This window comes from Oncorhynchus gorbuscha, unplaced genomic scaffold, assembly GCF_021184085.1.
Source record: "Oncorhynchus gorbuscha isolate QuinsamMale2020 ecotype Even-year unplaced genomic scaffold, OgorEven_v1.0 Un_scaffold_1528, whole genome shotgun sequence".
NCBI lineage: Eukaryota > Metazoa > Chordata > Actinopteri > Salmoniformes > Salmonidae > Oncorhynchus > Oncorhynchus gorbuscha.
The window spans coordinates 119839-135822 of record NW_025746279.1 but is presented as its reverse complement, the minus strand read 5'-3'; the positions used below and the strand labels follow the sequence as shown (position 1 = coordinate 135822).

The following is a 15984-nucleotide window of genomic DNA, read 5'->3' as shown; positions in this document are numbered from 1 at the left end:
GATAGTTACTACATTTGGTAACAGCAGCAGAGGTCACTAACAGCTGGGCCAGATAGTTACCTCATTTGGTAACAGCAGAGGTCACTAACAGCTGGGCCAGATAGTTACTACATTTGGTAACAACAGAGGTCACTAACAGCTGGGCCAGATAGTTACTACATTTGGTAACAGCAGCAGAGGTCACGAACAGCTGGGCCAGATAGTTACCTCACAGGTCAGTCATCCTGACCTCAGGTCACTAACAGCTGGGCCAGATAGTTACTGCATTTGGTAACAGCAGCAGAGGTCACTAACAGCTGGGCCAGATAGTTACTGCATTTGGTAACAGAGGTCACTAACAGCTGGGCCAGATAGTCACCTCACAGGTCAGTCATCCTGACCTCAGGTCACGAGCAGCTGGGCCAGATAGTTACTACATTTGGTAACAGTAGAGATCACTAACAGCTGGGCCAGATAGTTACTACATTTGGTAACAGTAGAGATCACTAACAGCTGGGCCAGATAGTTACTTCATTTGGTAACAGCAGCAGAGGTCACTAACAGCTGGGCCAGATAGTTACTACATTTGGTAACAGTGGAGATCACTAACAGCTGGGCCAGATAGTTACTTCATTTGGTAACAGTAGAGGTCACTAACAGCTGGGCCAGATAGTTACTACATTTGGTAACAGCAGCAGAGGTCACTAACAGCTGGGCCAGATAGTCACCTCATTTGGTAACAGTAGAGATCACTAACAGCTGGGCCAGATAGATACTACATTTGTTTACTTCTCTGCAGAGCTGCCTCCAGAACGACGCTAACCTGATCTTCTCTCTTAGGTGAACCATCCTAACCTGATCTTCTCTCTTAGGTGAACCATCCTAACCTGATCTTCTCTCTTAGGTGAACCATCCTGACCTGATCTTCTCTCTTAGGTGAACCATCCTGATCTTCTCTCTTAGGTGAACCATCCTGACCTGATCTTCTCTCTTAGTGAACCATCCTAACCTGATCTTCTCTCTTAGGTGAACCATCCTGACCTGATCTTCTCTCTTAGGTGAACCATCCTGACCTGATCTTCTCTCTTAGGTGAACCATCCTGACCTGATCTTCTCTCTTAGGTGAACCATCCTAACCTGATCTTCTCTCTTAGGTGGACCATCCTAACCTGATCTTCTCTCTTAGGAACCATCCTAACCTGATCTTCTCTCTTAGGTGAACCATCCTAACCTGATCTTCTCTCTTAGGTGAACCATCCTAACCTGATCTTCTCTCTTGGGTGAACCATCCTGACGGCATCGCTGTGGACTGGATCGCCCGAACCTGTACTGGGCGGACACGGAACGGACTGCTGTCTCTACTACGCCTGGAACCATGAGGAAAATCCTGATATCAGAGGACCTGGAAGCCACGAGCCATCGTACTGGATCCTGTAGCTGGGTAACTGCTGTCTCTACTAGCCATCTGTCCTGTAGCGGGGTAACTGCTGTCTCTATACTAACCCTGAGCCATCGTACTGATCCTGTAGCGGGGTAACTGGTCTCTATACTAACCCTGAGCCATCGTACTGGATCCTGGCTGGGTAACTGCTGTCTCTATACTAACCCTGAGCCATCGTACTGGATCCTGTAGCTGGGTACTGCTGTCTCTATACTAACACTGAACCATCGTACTGGATCCTGTAGCTGGGTAACTGCTGTCTCTATACTAACCCTGAGCCATCGTACTGGATCCTGTAGCTGGGTAACTGCTGTCTCCTATACTAACCCTGAGCCATCGTACTGGATCCTGTAGCGGGGTAACTGCTGTCTCTATACTAACCCTGAACCATCGAGATCCTGTAGCTGGGTAACTGCTGTCTCTATACTAACCCTGAACCATCGTACTGGATCCTGTAGCGGGGTAACTGCTGTCTCTATACTAACCTGAGCCATCGTACTGGATCCTGTAGCTGGGTAACTGCTGTCTCTATACTAACCCTGAACCTGTAGCTGGGTAACTGCTGTCTCTATACTAACCCTGAACCATCGTACTGGATCCTGTAGCTGGGTAACTGCTGTCTCTATACTAACCCTGATCCTGTAAACTGCTGTCTCTATACTAACCCTGATCCTGAACCTGTCTCTATACTAACCCTGAACCATACTGGATCCTGTAGCGGGGTAACTGCTGTCTCTATACTAACCCTGAACCATCGTACTGGATCCTGTAGCTGGAGTAACTGCTGTCTCTATACTAACCCTGAGCCATCGTACTGGATCCTGTAGCTGGGTAACTGCTGTCTCTATACTAACCCTGAACCATCGTACTGGATCCTGTAGCGGGTAACTGCTGTCTCTATACTAACCCTGAACCATCGTACTGGATCCTGTAGCTGGGTAACTGCTGTCTCTATACTAACCCTGATCCTGTAGCTGGGTAACTGCTGTCTCTATACTAACCCTGAACCATCGTACTGGATCCTGTAGCGGGGTAACTGCTGTCTCTATACTAACCCTGAACCATCGTACTGGATCCTGTAGCGGGGCAACTGCTGTCTCTATACTAACCCTGAACCATCGTACTGGATCCTGTAGCGGGGTAACTGTCTCTATACTAACCCTGAGCCATCGTACTGGATCCTGTAGCGGGGTAACTGCTGTCTCTATACTAACCCTGAACCATCGTACTGGATCCTGTAGCTGGGTAACTGCTGTCTGTATACTAACCCTGAGCCATCGTACTGGATCCTGTAGCTGGGTACCTGCTGTCTCTATACTAACCCTGAGCCATCGTACTGGATCCTGTAGCGGGGTAACTGCTGTCTCTATACTAACCCTGAACCATCGTACTGGATCCTGTAGCGGGGTAACTGCTGTCTCTATACTAGCCCTGAACCATCGTACTGGATCCTGTAGCGGGTAACTGCTGTCTCTATACTAACCCTGAACCATCGTACTGGATCCTGTAGCGGGTAACTGCTGTCTCTATACTAGCCCTGAACCATCGTACTGGATCCTGTAGCTGGGTACCTGTCTCTATACTAGCCCTGAACCATCGTACTGGATCCTGTAGCGGGGTAACTGCTGTCTCTATACTAACCCTGATCCTGTAGCTGGGTACCTGCTGTCTCTATACTAACCCTGAACCATCGTGGATCCTGTAGCTGGGTAACTGCTGTCTCTATACTAACCCTGAACCATGTACTGGATCCTGTAGCGGGGTAACTGCTGTCTCTATACTAACCCTGAACCATCGTACTGGATCCTGTAGCTGGGTACCTGCTGTCTCTATACTAACCCTGAACCATCGTACTGGATCCTGTAGCGGGGTAACTGCTGTCTCTATACTAACCCTGAACCATCGTACTGGATCCTGTAGCGGGGTAACTGCTGTCTCTATACTAACCCTGAACCATCGTACTGGATCCTGTAGCGGGTAACTGCTGTCTCTATACTAACCCTGAACCATCGTACTGGATCCTGTAGCGGGTAACTGCTGTCTCTATACTAACCCTGAGCCATCGTACTGGATCCTGTAGTGGGGTAACTGCTGTCTCTATACTAACCCTGAGCCATCGTACTGGATCCTGTAGCTGGGTAACTGCTGTCTCTATACTAACCCTGAACCCATCGTACTGGATCCTGTAGCTGGGTAACTGCTGTCTCTATACTAACCCTGATCCTGTAGCTGGGTAACTGCTGTCTCTATACTAACCCTGAGCCATCGTACTGGATCCTGTAGCTGGGTAACTGTCTCTATACTAACCCTGAGCCATCGTACTGGATCCTGTAGCGGGGTAACTGCTGTCTCTATACTAACCCTGAGCCATCGTACTGGATCCTGTAGCGGGGTACCTGCTGTCTCTATACTAACCCTGAGCCATCGTACTGGATCCTGTAGCGGGGTAACTGCTGTCTCTATACTAACCCTGAACCATCGTACTGGATCCTGTAGCGGGGTAACTGCTGTCTCTATACTAACCCTGAGCCATCGTACTGGATCCTGTAGCGGGGTAACTGCTGTCTCTATACTAACCCTGAGCCATTGTACTGGATCCTGTAGCTGGGTAACTGCTGTCTCTATACTAACCCTGAGCCATCGTACTGGATCCTGTAGCGGGGTAACTGCTGTCTCTATACTAACCCTGAGCCATCGTACTGGATCCTGTAGCGGGTAACTGCTGTCTCTATACTAACCCTGAGCCATCGTACTGGATCCTGTAGCGGGGTAACTGCTGTCTCTATACTAACCCTGAACCATCGTACTGGATCCTGTAGCGGGGTAACTGCTGTCTCTATACTAACCCTGATCCTGTAGCGGGGTAACTGCTGTCTCTATACTAACCCTGAGCCATCGTACTGGATCCTGTAGCTGGGTAACTGCTGTCTCTATACTAACCCTGAACCATCGTACTGGATCCTGTAGCTGGGTAACTGCTGTCTCTATACTAACCCTGAACCATCGTACTGGATCCTGTAGCGGGGTAACTGCTGTCTCTATACTAACCCTGAGCCATCGTACTGGATCCTGTAGCGGGGTAACTGCTGTCTCTATACTAACCCTGAACCATCGTACTGGATCCTGTAGCTGGGTAACTGCTGTCTCTATACTAACCCTGAACCATCGTACTGGATCCTGTAGCTGGGTAACTGCTGTCTCTATACTAACCCTGAACCATCGTACTGGATCCTGTAGCGGGGTAACTGTCTCTATACTAACCCTGATCCTGTAGCGGGGTAACTGTCTCTATACTAACCCTGATCCTGTAGCGGGGTAACTGCTGTCTCTATACTAACCCTGAACCATCGTACTGGATCCTGTAGCGGGGTAACTGCTGTCTCTATACTAACCCTGAACCATCGTACTGGATCCTGTAGCTGGGTAACTGGGAACCATCGTAACCTGTAGCTGTCTCTATACTAACCCTGATCCTGTAGCCTGTCTCTATACTAACCCTGATCCTGTAGCGGGGTAACTGCTGTCTCTATACTAACCCTGAACCATCGTACTGGATCCTGTAGCGGGGTAACTGCTGTCTCTATACTAACCCTGAGCCATCGTACTGGATCCTGTAGCGGGGTAACTGCTGTCTCTATACTAACCCTGAACCATCGTACTGTAGCTGGGTAACTGCTGTCTCTATACTAACCCTGAACCATCGTACTGGATCCTGTAGCTGGGTAACTGCTGTCTCTATACTAACCCTGAACCATCGTACTGGATCCTGTAGCGGGGTAACTGCTGTCTCTATACTAACCCTGAACCATCGTACTGGATCCTGTAGCGGGGTAACTGTCTCTATACTAACCCTGAGCCATCGTACTGGATCCTGTAGCGGGTAACTGCTGTCTCTATACTAACCCTGAACCATCGTACTGGATCCTGTAGCTGGGTAACTGCTGTCTCTATACTAACCCTGAGCCATCGTACTGGATCCTGTAGCTGGGTACCTGCTGTCTCTATACTAACCCTGAGCCATCGTACTGGATCCTGTAGCGGGTAACTGCTGTCTCTATACTAACCCTGAACCATCGTACTGGATCCTGTAGCGGGGTAACTGCTGTCTCTATACTAGCCCTGAACCATCGTACTGGATCCTGTAGCGGGGTAACTGCTGTCTCTATACTAACCCTGAACCATCGTACTGGATCCTGTAGCGGGGTAACTGCTGTCTCTATACTAGCCCTGAACCATCGTACTGGATCCTGTAGCTGGGTACCTGTCTCTATACTAGCCCTGAACCATCGTACTGGATCCTGTAGCGGGGTAACTGCTGTCTCTATACTAACCCTGATCCTGTAGCTGGGTACCTGCTGTCTCTATACTAACCCTGAACCATCGTACTGGATCCTGTAGCTGGGTAACTGCTGTCTCTATACTAACCCTGAACCATCGTACTGGATCCTGTAGCGGGGGTAACTGCTGTCTCTATACTAACCCTGAACCATCGTACTGGATCCTGTAGCTGGGTACCTGCTGTCTCTATACTAACCCTGAACCATCGTACTGGATCCTGTATGCTGTCTCTATACTAACCCTGAACCATCGTACTGGATCCTGTAGCGGGGTAACTGCTGTCTCTATACTAACCCTGAACCATCGTACTGGATCCTGTAGCGGGGTAACTGCTGTCTCTATACTAACCCTGAACCATCGTACTGGATCCTGTAGCGGGGTAACTGCTGTCTCTATACTAACCCTGAGCCATCGTACTGGATCCTGTAGTGGGGTAACTGCTGTCTCTATACTAACCCTGAGCCATCGTACTGGATCCTGTAGCTGGGTAACTGCTGTCTCTATACTAACCCTGAACCCATCGTACTGGATCCTGTAGCTGGGTAACTGCTGTCTCTATACTAACCCTGAACCCATCGTACTGGATCCTGTAGCTGGGTAACTGCTGTCTCTATACTAACCCTGATCCTGTAGCTGGGTAACTGCTGTCTCTATAATAACCCTGAGCCATCGTACTGGATCCTGTAGCTGGGTAACTGTCTCTATACTAACCCTGAGCCATCGTACTGGATCCTGTAGCGGGGTAACTGCTGTCTCTATACTAACCCTGAGCCATCGTACTGGATCCTGTAGCGGGGTACCTGCTGTCTCTATACTAACCCTGAGCCATCGTACTGGATCCTGTAGCGGGGTAACTGCTGTCTCTATACTAACCCTGACCCATCGTACTGGATCCTGTAGCGGGGTAACTGCTGTCTCTATACTAACCCTGAGCCATCGTACTGGATCCTGTAGCGGGGTAACTGCTGTCTCTATACTAACCCTGAGCCATCGTACTGGATCCTGTAGCTGGGTAACTGCTGTCTCTATACTAACCCTGAGCCATCGTACTGGATCCTGTAGCGGGGTAACTGCTGTCTCTATACTAACCCTGAGCCATCGTACTGGATCCTGTAGCGGGGTAACTGCTGTCTCTATACTAACCCTGAGCCATCGTACTGGATCCTGTAGCGGGGTAACTGCTGTCTCTATACTAACCCTGAACCATCGTACTGGATCCTGTAGCCATCTATACTAACCCTGATCCTGTAGCGGGGTAACTGCTGTCTCTATACTAACCCTGAGCCATCGTACTGGATCCTGTAGCTGGGTAACTGCTGTCTCTATACTAACCCTGAACCATCGTACTGGATCCTGTAGCTGGGTAACTGCTGTCTCTATACTAACCCTGAACCATCGTACTGGATCCTGTAGCGGGGTAACTGCTGTCTCTATACTAACCCTGAGCCATCGTACTGGATCCTGTAGCGGGGTAACTGCTGTCTCTATACTAACCCTGAACCATCGTACTGGATCCTGTAGCTGGGTAACTGCTGTCTCTATACTAACCCTGAACCATCGTACTGGATCCTGTAGCTGGGTAACTGCTGTCTCTATACTAACCCTGAACCATCGTACTGGATCCTGTAGCGGGGTAACTGTCTCTATACTAACCCTGATCCTGTAGCGGGGTAACTGTCTCTATACTAACCCTGATCCTGTAGCGGGGTAACTGCTGTCTCTATACTAACCCTGAACCATCGTACTGGATCCTGTAGCGGGGTAACTGCTGTCTCTATACTAACCCTGAACCATCGTACTGGATCCTGTAGCTGGGTAACTGCTGTCTCTATACTAACCCTGAACCATCGTACTGGATCCTGTAGCGGGGTAACTGTCTCTATACTAACCCTGAACCATGATCCTGTAGCGGGGGGTAACTGTGTCTCTATACTAACCCTGATCCTCGTAGGGGGTAACTGCTGTCTCTATACTAACCCTGAACCATCGTACTGGATCCTGTAGCGGGGTAACTGCTGTCTCTATACTAACCCTGAGCCATCGTACTGGATCCTGTAGCGGGGTAACTGCTGTCTCTATACTAACCCTGAACCATCGTACTGGATCCTGTAGCTGGGTAACTGCTGTCTCTATACTAACCCTGAACCATCGTACTGGATCCTGTAGCTGGGTAACTGCTGTCTCTATACTAACCCTGAACCATCGTACTGGATCCTGTAGCGGGGTAACTGTCTCTATACTAACCCTGATCCTGTAGCGGGGTAACTGTCTCTATACTAACCCTGATCCTGTAGCGGGGTAACTGCTGTCTCTATACTAACCCTGAACCATCGTACTGGATCCTGTAGCGGGGTAACTGCTGTCTCTATACTAACCCTGAACCATCGTACTGGATCCTGTAGCTGGGTAACTGCTGTCTCTATACTAACCCTGAACCATCGTACTGGATCCTGTAGCGGGGTAACTGTCTCTATACTAACCCTGATCCTGTAGCGGGGTACTGGATCCTGTAGCTGGGTAACTGCTGTCTCTATACTAACCCTGAACCATCGTACTGGATCCTGTAGCGGGTAACTGGTGTCTCTATACTAACCCTGAACCATCGTACTGGATCCTGTAGCTGGGTAACTGCTGTCTCTCTACTAACCCTGAGCCATCGTACTGGATCCTGTAGCGGGGTAACTGCTGTCTCTATACTAACCCTGAACCATCGTACTGGATCCTGTAGCGGGGTAACTGCTGTCTCTATACTAACCCTGAACCATCGTACTGGATCCTGTAGCGGGGTAACTGCTGTCTCTATACTAACCCTGAGCCATCGTACTGGATCCTGTAGCTGGGGTAACTGCTGTCTCTATACTAACCCTGAACCATCGTACTGGATCCTGTAGCGGGGTAACTGCTGTCTCTATACTAACCCTGAGCCATCGTACTGGATCCTGTAGCGGGGTAACTGCTGTCTCTATACTAACCCTGAACCATCGTACTGGATCCTGTAGCGGGGTAACTGCTGTCTCTATACTAACCCTGAACCATCGTACTGGATCCTGTAGCGGGGTAACTGCTGTCTCTCTACTAACACTGAACCAGGGCTCTTAATGGGTCCTGTAGCTGGGTACCTGCTGTCTCTATACTAACCCTGAACCATCGTACTGGATCCTGTAGCTGGGTAACTGCTGTCTCTATACTAACCCTGAACCATCGTACTGGATCCTGTAGCTGGGTAACTGCTGTCTCTATACTAACCCTGAACCATCGTACTGGATCCTGTAGCTGGGTAACTGCTGTCTCTATACTAACCCTGAACCATCGTACTGGATCCTGTAGCTGGGTAACTGCTGTCTCTATACTAACCCTGAACCATCGTACTGGATCCTGTAGCTGGGTAACTGCTGTCTCTATACTAACCCTGAACCATCGTACTGGATCCTGTAGCTGGGTACCTGCTGTCTCTATACTAACCCTGAACCATCGTACTGGATCCTGTAGCTGGGTAACTGCTGTCTCTATACTAACCCTGAACCATCGTACTGGATCCTGTAGCTGGGTAACTGCTGTCTCTATACTAACACTGAACCATCGTACTGGATCCTGTAGCGGGGTACCTGCTGTCTCTATACTAACCCTGAACCAGGGCTCTTAATGGATCCTGTAGCTGGGTACCTGCTGTCTCTATACTAACCCTGAACCATCGTACTGGATCCTGTAGCTGGGTACCTGCTGTCTCTATACTAACCCTGAACCATCGTACTGGATCCTGTAGCTGGGTACCTGCTGTCTCTATACTAGCCCTGAGCCATCGTACTGGATCCTGTAGCTGGGTACCTGCTGTCTCTATACTAACCCTGAACCATCGTAATGGATCCTGTAGCGGGGTAACTGCTGTCTCTATACTAACCCTGAACCATCGTACTGGATCCTGTAGCGGGGTAACTGCTGTCTCTATACTAACCCTGAACCATCGTACTGGATCCTGTAGCGGGGTAACTGCTGTCTCTATACTAACCCTGAGCCATCGTACTGGATCCTGTAGCGGGGTAACTGCTGTCTCTATACTAACCCTGAACCATCGTACTGGATCCTGTAGCTGGGTAACTGCTGTCTCTATACTAACCCTGAACCAGGGCTCTTAATGGATCCTGTAGCTGGGTACCTGCTGTCTCTATACTAACCCTGAACCAGGGCTCTTAATGGGTCCTGTAGCTGGGTAACTGCTGTCTCTATACTAACCCTGAACCAGGGCACTTAATGGATCCTGTCTCTGGGTAACTGCTCTCTATACTAACCCTGAGCCAGGGCTCTTAATGGGTCCTGTAGCTGGGTACCTGCTGTCTCTATACTAACCCTGAACCAGGGCTCTTAATGGATCCTGTAGCTGGGTAACTGCTGTCTCTATACTAACCCTGAACCAGGGCTCTTAATGGATCCTGTCTCTGGGTAACTGCTCTCTATACTAACCCTGAGCCAGGGCTCTTAATGGGTCCTGTAGCTGGGTACCTGCTGTCTCTATACTAACCCTGAACCAGGGCTCTTAATGGGTCCTGTTGCTGGGTAACTGCTGTCTCTATACTAACCCTGAACCAGGGCTCTTAATGGATCCTGTAGCTGGGTAACTGCTGTCTCTTTACTAACCCTGAACCCTGAGCCATCATACATGTTGCTGGTAGGGCTCTCCCCTCTCTCTGGTAGGGCTCTCCCCTCTCTCTGGTAGGGCTCTCCCCTCTCTCTGGTAGGGCTCTCCCCTCTCTCTGGTAGGGCTCTCCCCTCTCTCTGGTAGGGCTCTCTCTCTGGTAGGGCTCTCTCCTCTCTCTGGTAGGGCTCTCTCCCTCTCTCTCTCTGGTAGGGCTCTCCCTCTCTCTGGTAGGGCTCTCCCCTCTCTCTCTGGTAGGGCTCTCCCCTCTCTCTGGTAGGGCTCTCTCCCTCTCTCTCTGGTAGGGCTCTCTCCCCTCTCTCTCTGGTAGGGCTCTCTCCCCTCTCTCTCTGGTAGGGCTCTCTCCCCTCTCTCTCTGGTAGGGCTCTCTCCCCTCTCTCTCTGGTAGGGCTCTCTCCCTCTCTCTCTGGTAGGGCTCTCTCCCTCTCTCTGGTAGGGCTCTCTCTCTCTCTCTGGTAGGGCTCTCCCCTCTCTCTGGTAGGGCTCTCCCTCTCTCTCTCTGGTAGGGCTCTCTCCCTCTCTCTCTGGTAGGGCTCTCTCCTCTCTCTCTGGTAGGGCTCTCTCCCCTCTCTCTCTGGTAGGGCTCTCTCCCTCTCTCTCTGGTAGGGCTCTCTCCCCTCTCTCTCTGGTAGGGCTCTCTCCCCTCTCTCTGGTAGGGCTCTCTCCCCTCTCTCTCTGGTAGGGCTCTCTCCCTCTCTCTCTGGTAGGGCTCTCCCCCTCTCTCTGGTAGGGCTCTCCCTCTCTCTGGTAGGGCTCTCTCCCTCTCTCTCTCTGGTAGGGCTCTCTCCCTCTCTCTCTGGTAGGGCTCTCTCCCTCTCTCTGGTAGGGCTCTCCCCCTCTCTCTGGTAGGGCTCTCTCCTCTCTCTCTGGTAGGGCCTCTCCCTCTCTCTGGTAGGGCTCTCTCCCTCTCTCTGGTAGGGCTCTCTCCCTCTCTCTGGTAGGGCTCTCTCCTCTCTCTGGTAGGGCTCTCCCTCTCTCTGGTAGGGCTCTCCCCTCTCTCTCTGGTAGGGCTCTCCCCTCTCTCTGGTAGGGCTCTCTCCTCTCTCTGGTAGGGCTCTCTCCTCTCTCTCTGGTAGGGCTCTCTCCTCTCTCTCTGGTAGGGCTCTCTCCCCCTCTCTCTGGTAGGGCTCTCCCCTCTCTCTGGTAGGGCTCTCTCCTCTCTCTGGTAGGGCTCTCTCCTCTCTCTCTGGTAGGGCTCTCTCCCCTCTCTCTGGTAGGGCTCTCTCCCCTCTCTCTCTGGTAGGGCTCTCTCCCCTCTCTCTGGTAGGGCTCTCTCCCCTCTCTCTGGTAGGGCTCTCTCCCCTCTCTCTGGTAGGGCTCTCTCCCCTCTCTCTGGTAGGGCTCTCTCCCTCTCTCTCTGGTAGGGCTCTCTCCCCTCTCTCTCTGGTAGGGCTCTCTCCCCTCTCTCTCTGGTAGGGCTCTCTCCCCTCTCTCTCTGGTAGGGCTCTCTCCCCTCTCTCTCTGGTAGGGCTCTCTCCCCTCTCTCTCTGGTAGGGCTCTCTCCCCTCTCTCTCTGGTAGGGCTCTCTCAATATATAATAATAATAATATATGCCATTTAGCAGACGCTTTTATCCAAAGCGACTTACAGTCATGTGTGCATACATTCTACGTATGGGAGGTCCCGGGGATCGAACCCACTACCCTGGCGTTACAAGCGCCATGCTCTACCAACTGAGCTACAGAAGGAGCCCTACCAGAGAGAGGGGAGAGAGCCCCTCTCTCTCTGGTAGGGCTCTCTCCCCTCTCTCTCTGGTAAGGCTCTCCCCTCTCTCTCTGGTAGGGCTCTCCCCTCTCTCTCTGGTAGGGCTCTCTCTCCCCTCTCTCTGGTAGGGCTCTCTCCCCTCTCTCTGGTAGGGCTCTCTCCCTCTCTCTCTGGTAGGGCTCTCTCCCCTCTCTCTGGTAGGGCTCTCTCCCTCTCTCTCTGGTAGGGCTCTCTCCCTCTCTCTCTGGTAGGGCTCTCCCTCTCTCTCTGGTAGGGCTCTCCCCTCTCTCTGGTAGGGCTCTCCCCTCTCTCTGGTAGGGCTCTCTCCCCTCTCTCTGGTAGGGCTCTCTCCCTCTCTCTCTGGTAGGGCTCTCTCCCTCTCTCTCTGGTAGGGCTCTCTCCCCTCTCTCTGGTAGGGCTCTCTCCCCTCTCTCTGGTAGGGCTCTCCCCTCTCTCTCTGGTAGGCTCATGCTGTTCCCTCTCTGGTCGTTTCAGATACATGTACTGGACAGACTGGGGCGAGGTTCCTAAGATTGAGCGTGCCGACCTGGATGGGACGGAGAGACTAGTGATGGTCAACACCTCCCTGGGCTGGCCCAATGGCCTGGCGCTGGACTACACAGACCGGATGATCTACTGGGGCGACGCCAAGACGGACAAGATAGAGGTATTTCACTTTGTCTACTTTCTATAGGATGGATGGATGAGTGTTTCAGAATGTCTTTCTATCGCCACTTTCAGCCCTCTGCCGTGTTGACATGTTGGATCCAGCTGGATCAGTACCTCATCCCAGAGCCCAGGCAGCAGTGCGGTCCTCCTATGAGGTCTAGTCTACATCATGGCCAGCTGGATCAGTACCTCAGTCCAGAGCCCAGGCAGCAGTGCGGTCCTCCTATGAGGTCTAGTCTACATCATGGCCAGCTGGATCAGTACCTCATCCCAGAGCCCAGGCAGCAGTGAGGTCCTCCTATGAGGACTAGTCTACATCATGGCCAGCTGGATCCCCCTCAGAAACCTCGTAAAATTTCTGCCCAGGCAGTTGACAGCTGAGCCACCTCCTTGGTGACTGGTGGTGTTGGGTACTGATGTAATCAGGGAGGGGCTGGATCCTACTTCTTTACATCCCCACGGGGCCCATATGGAAACGACTAGTTTCAAAGACATCCATTTGTGCCAGCTCTACAGTTGGCATCCTCACCAGCATGTCATCATGGTGCAATATGTTCCAACACATCGGCTAGTGTTGGTTGGTTTTAATCTGGGGGCATTGCTCTGAAGCCATCATGCCCCCCCGCCCCCCCAGGTGGTAGCCTGGGTTCTGGGTCTGCTAGGTTGGTTGGTGGTGGTAGCCTGGGTACTGGGTCTGCTAGGTTGGTTGGTGGTGGTAACCTAGGTTCTGGGTCTGCTGGTGGTGGTAACCTAGGTTCTGGGTGTGCTGGTGGCGGTAGCCTGGGTTCTGGGTGTGCTGGTGGCGGTAGCCTGGGTTCTGGGTCTGCTTGGTGGCGGTAGCCTGGGTTCTGGGTCTGCTTGGTGGCGGTAGCCTGGGTTCTGGGTCTGCTGGTGGTGGTGGTAGCCTGGGTTCTGGGTCTGCTGGTGGTGGTAGCCTGGGTTCTGGGTCTCCTGGTGGTGGTAGCCTGGGTTCTGGGTCTGCTGGTGGTGGTAGCAGCCTGGGTTCTGGGTCTGCTTGGTGGCGTTAGCCTGGGTTCTGGGTCTGCTGGTGGTGGTGGTAGCCTGGGTTCTGGGTCTGCTGGTGGTGGTAGCCTGGGTTCTGGGTCTCCTGGTGGTGGTAGCCTGGGTTCTGGGTCTGCTGGTGGTGGTAGCCTGGGTTCTGGGTCTGCTTGGTGGCGGTAGCCTGGGTTCTGGGTCTGCTTGGTGGCGGTAGCCTGGGTTCTGGGTCTGCTGGTGGTGGTGGTAGCCTGGGTTCTGGGTCTGCATGGTGGCAGCCTGGGTTCTGGGTCTGCTGGTGGTGGTAGCCTGGGTTCTGGGTCTCCTGGTGGTGGTAGCCTGGGTTCTGGGTCTGCTGGTGGTGGTAGCCTGGGTTCTGGGTCTGCTGGTGGTGGTAGCCTGGGTTCTGGGTCTGCTGGTGGTGGTGGCAGCCTGGGTTCTGGGTCTGCTGGTGGTGGTGGTAGCCTGGGTCTGCTGGTGGTGGTGGCAGCCTGGGGCCTGGGTCTGCTGGTGGTGGTGGCAGCCTGTGTTTTGGGTCTGCTGGTGGTGGTGGCAGCCTGGGTTTTGGGTCTGCTGGTGGTGGTGGCAGCCTGGGTTCTGGGTCTGCTGGTGGTGGTGGCAGCCTGGGTTCTGGGTCTGCCGGTGGTGGTGGTGGCAGCCTGGGTTCTAGGTATGCTGGTGGTGGTGGTGGCAGCCTGGGTCTGCTGGTGGTGGTGGTAGCCTGGGTCTGCTGGTGGTGGTGGCAGCCTGGGTTCTGGGTCTGCTGGTGGTGGTGGCAGCCTGGGTTCTGGGTCTGCTGGTGGTGGTGGCAGCCTGGGTTCTGGGTCTGCTGGTGGTGGTGGCAGCCTGGGTTCTGGGTCTGCTGGTGGTGGTGGCAGCCTGGGTCTGCTGGTGGTGGTGGCAGCCTGGGTCTGCTGGTGGTGGTGGCAGCCTGGGTTCTGGGTCTGCTGGTGGTGGTGGCAGCCTGGGTCTGCTGGTGGTGGTGGTAACCTGGGTCTGCTGGTGGTGGTGGCAGCCTGGGTTCTGGGTCTGCTGGTGGTGGTAGCCTGGGTCTGCTGGTGGTGGTGGCAGCCTGGGTTCTGGGTCTGCTGGTGGTGGTGGCAGCCTGGGTTCTGGGTCTGCTGGTGGTGGTGGCAGCCTGGGTTCTGGGTCTGCTGGTGGTGGTGGTAGCCTGGGTCTGCTGGTGGTGGTGGCAGCCTGGGTTCTGGGTCTGCTGGTGGTGGTGGCAGCCTGGGTTCTGGGTCTGCTGGTGGTGGTGGCAGCCTGGGTTCTGGGTCTGCTGGTGGTGGTGGCAGCCTGGGTCTGCTGGTGGTGGTGGCAGCCTTGGTTCTGGGTCTGCTGGTGGTGGTGGCAGCCTGGGTTCTGGGTCTGCTGGTGGTGGTGGCAGCCTGGGTCTGCTAGTGGTGGTGGCAACCTGGGTTCTGGGTCCGCTGGTGGTGGTGGTAGCCTGGGTCTGCTAGTGGTGGTGGCAGCCTGGGTTCTGGGTCTGCTGGTGGTGGTGGCAGCCTGGGTCTGCTGTGGTGGTGGCAACCTGGGTTCTGGGTCTGCTGGTGGTGGTGGTAGCCTGGGTTCTGGGTCTGCTGGTGGTGGTGGCAGCCTGGGTCTGCTAGTGGTGGTGGCAACCTGGGTTCTGGGTCTGCTGGTGGTGGTGGCAGCCTGGGTCTGCTAGTGGTGGTGGCAACCTGGGTTCTGGGTCTGCTGGTGGTGGTGGTAGCCTGGGTTCTGGGTCTGCTGGTGGTGGTGGCAGCCTGGGTCTGCTGGTGGTGGTGGCAGCCTTGGTTCTGGGTCTGCTGGTGGTGGTGGCAGCCTGGGTTCTGGGTCTGCTGGTGGTGGTGGCAGCCTGGGTCTGCTAGTGGTGGTGGCAACCTGGGTTCTGGGTCCGCTGGTGGTGGTGGTAGCCTGGGTCTGCTAGTGGTGGTGGCAGCCTGGGTTCTGGGTCTGCTGGTGGTGGTGGCAGCCTGGGTCTGCTAGTGGTGGTGGCAACCTGGGTTCTGGGTCTGCTGGTGGTGGTGGTAGCCTGGGTTCTGGGTCTGCTGGTGGTGGTGGCAGCCTGGGTCTGCTAGTGGTGGTGGCAACCTGGGTTCTGGGTCTGCTGGTGGTGGTGGCAGCCTGGGTCTGCTAGTGGTGGTGGCAACCTGGGTTCTGGGTCTGCTGGTGGTGGTGGTAGCCTGGGTTCTGGGTCTGCTGGTGGTGGTGGCAGCCTGGG

The 15984-nt window shown here is 53.6% G+C and overlaps 1 pseudogene; it reads left to right on the top strand.

The window, feature by feature from the left end:
• Window positions 1–1253: 1253 nt before the first annotated feature.
• LOC124023178 overlaps window positions 1254–15984 on the top strand; it is a 54405-nt pseudogene continuing 39674 nt past the window's right edge.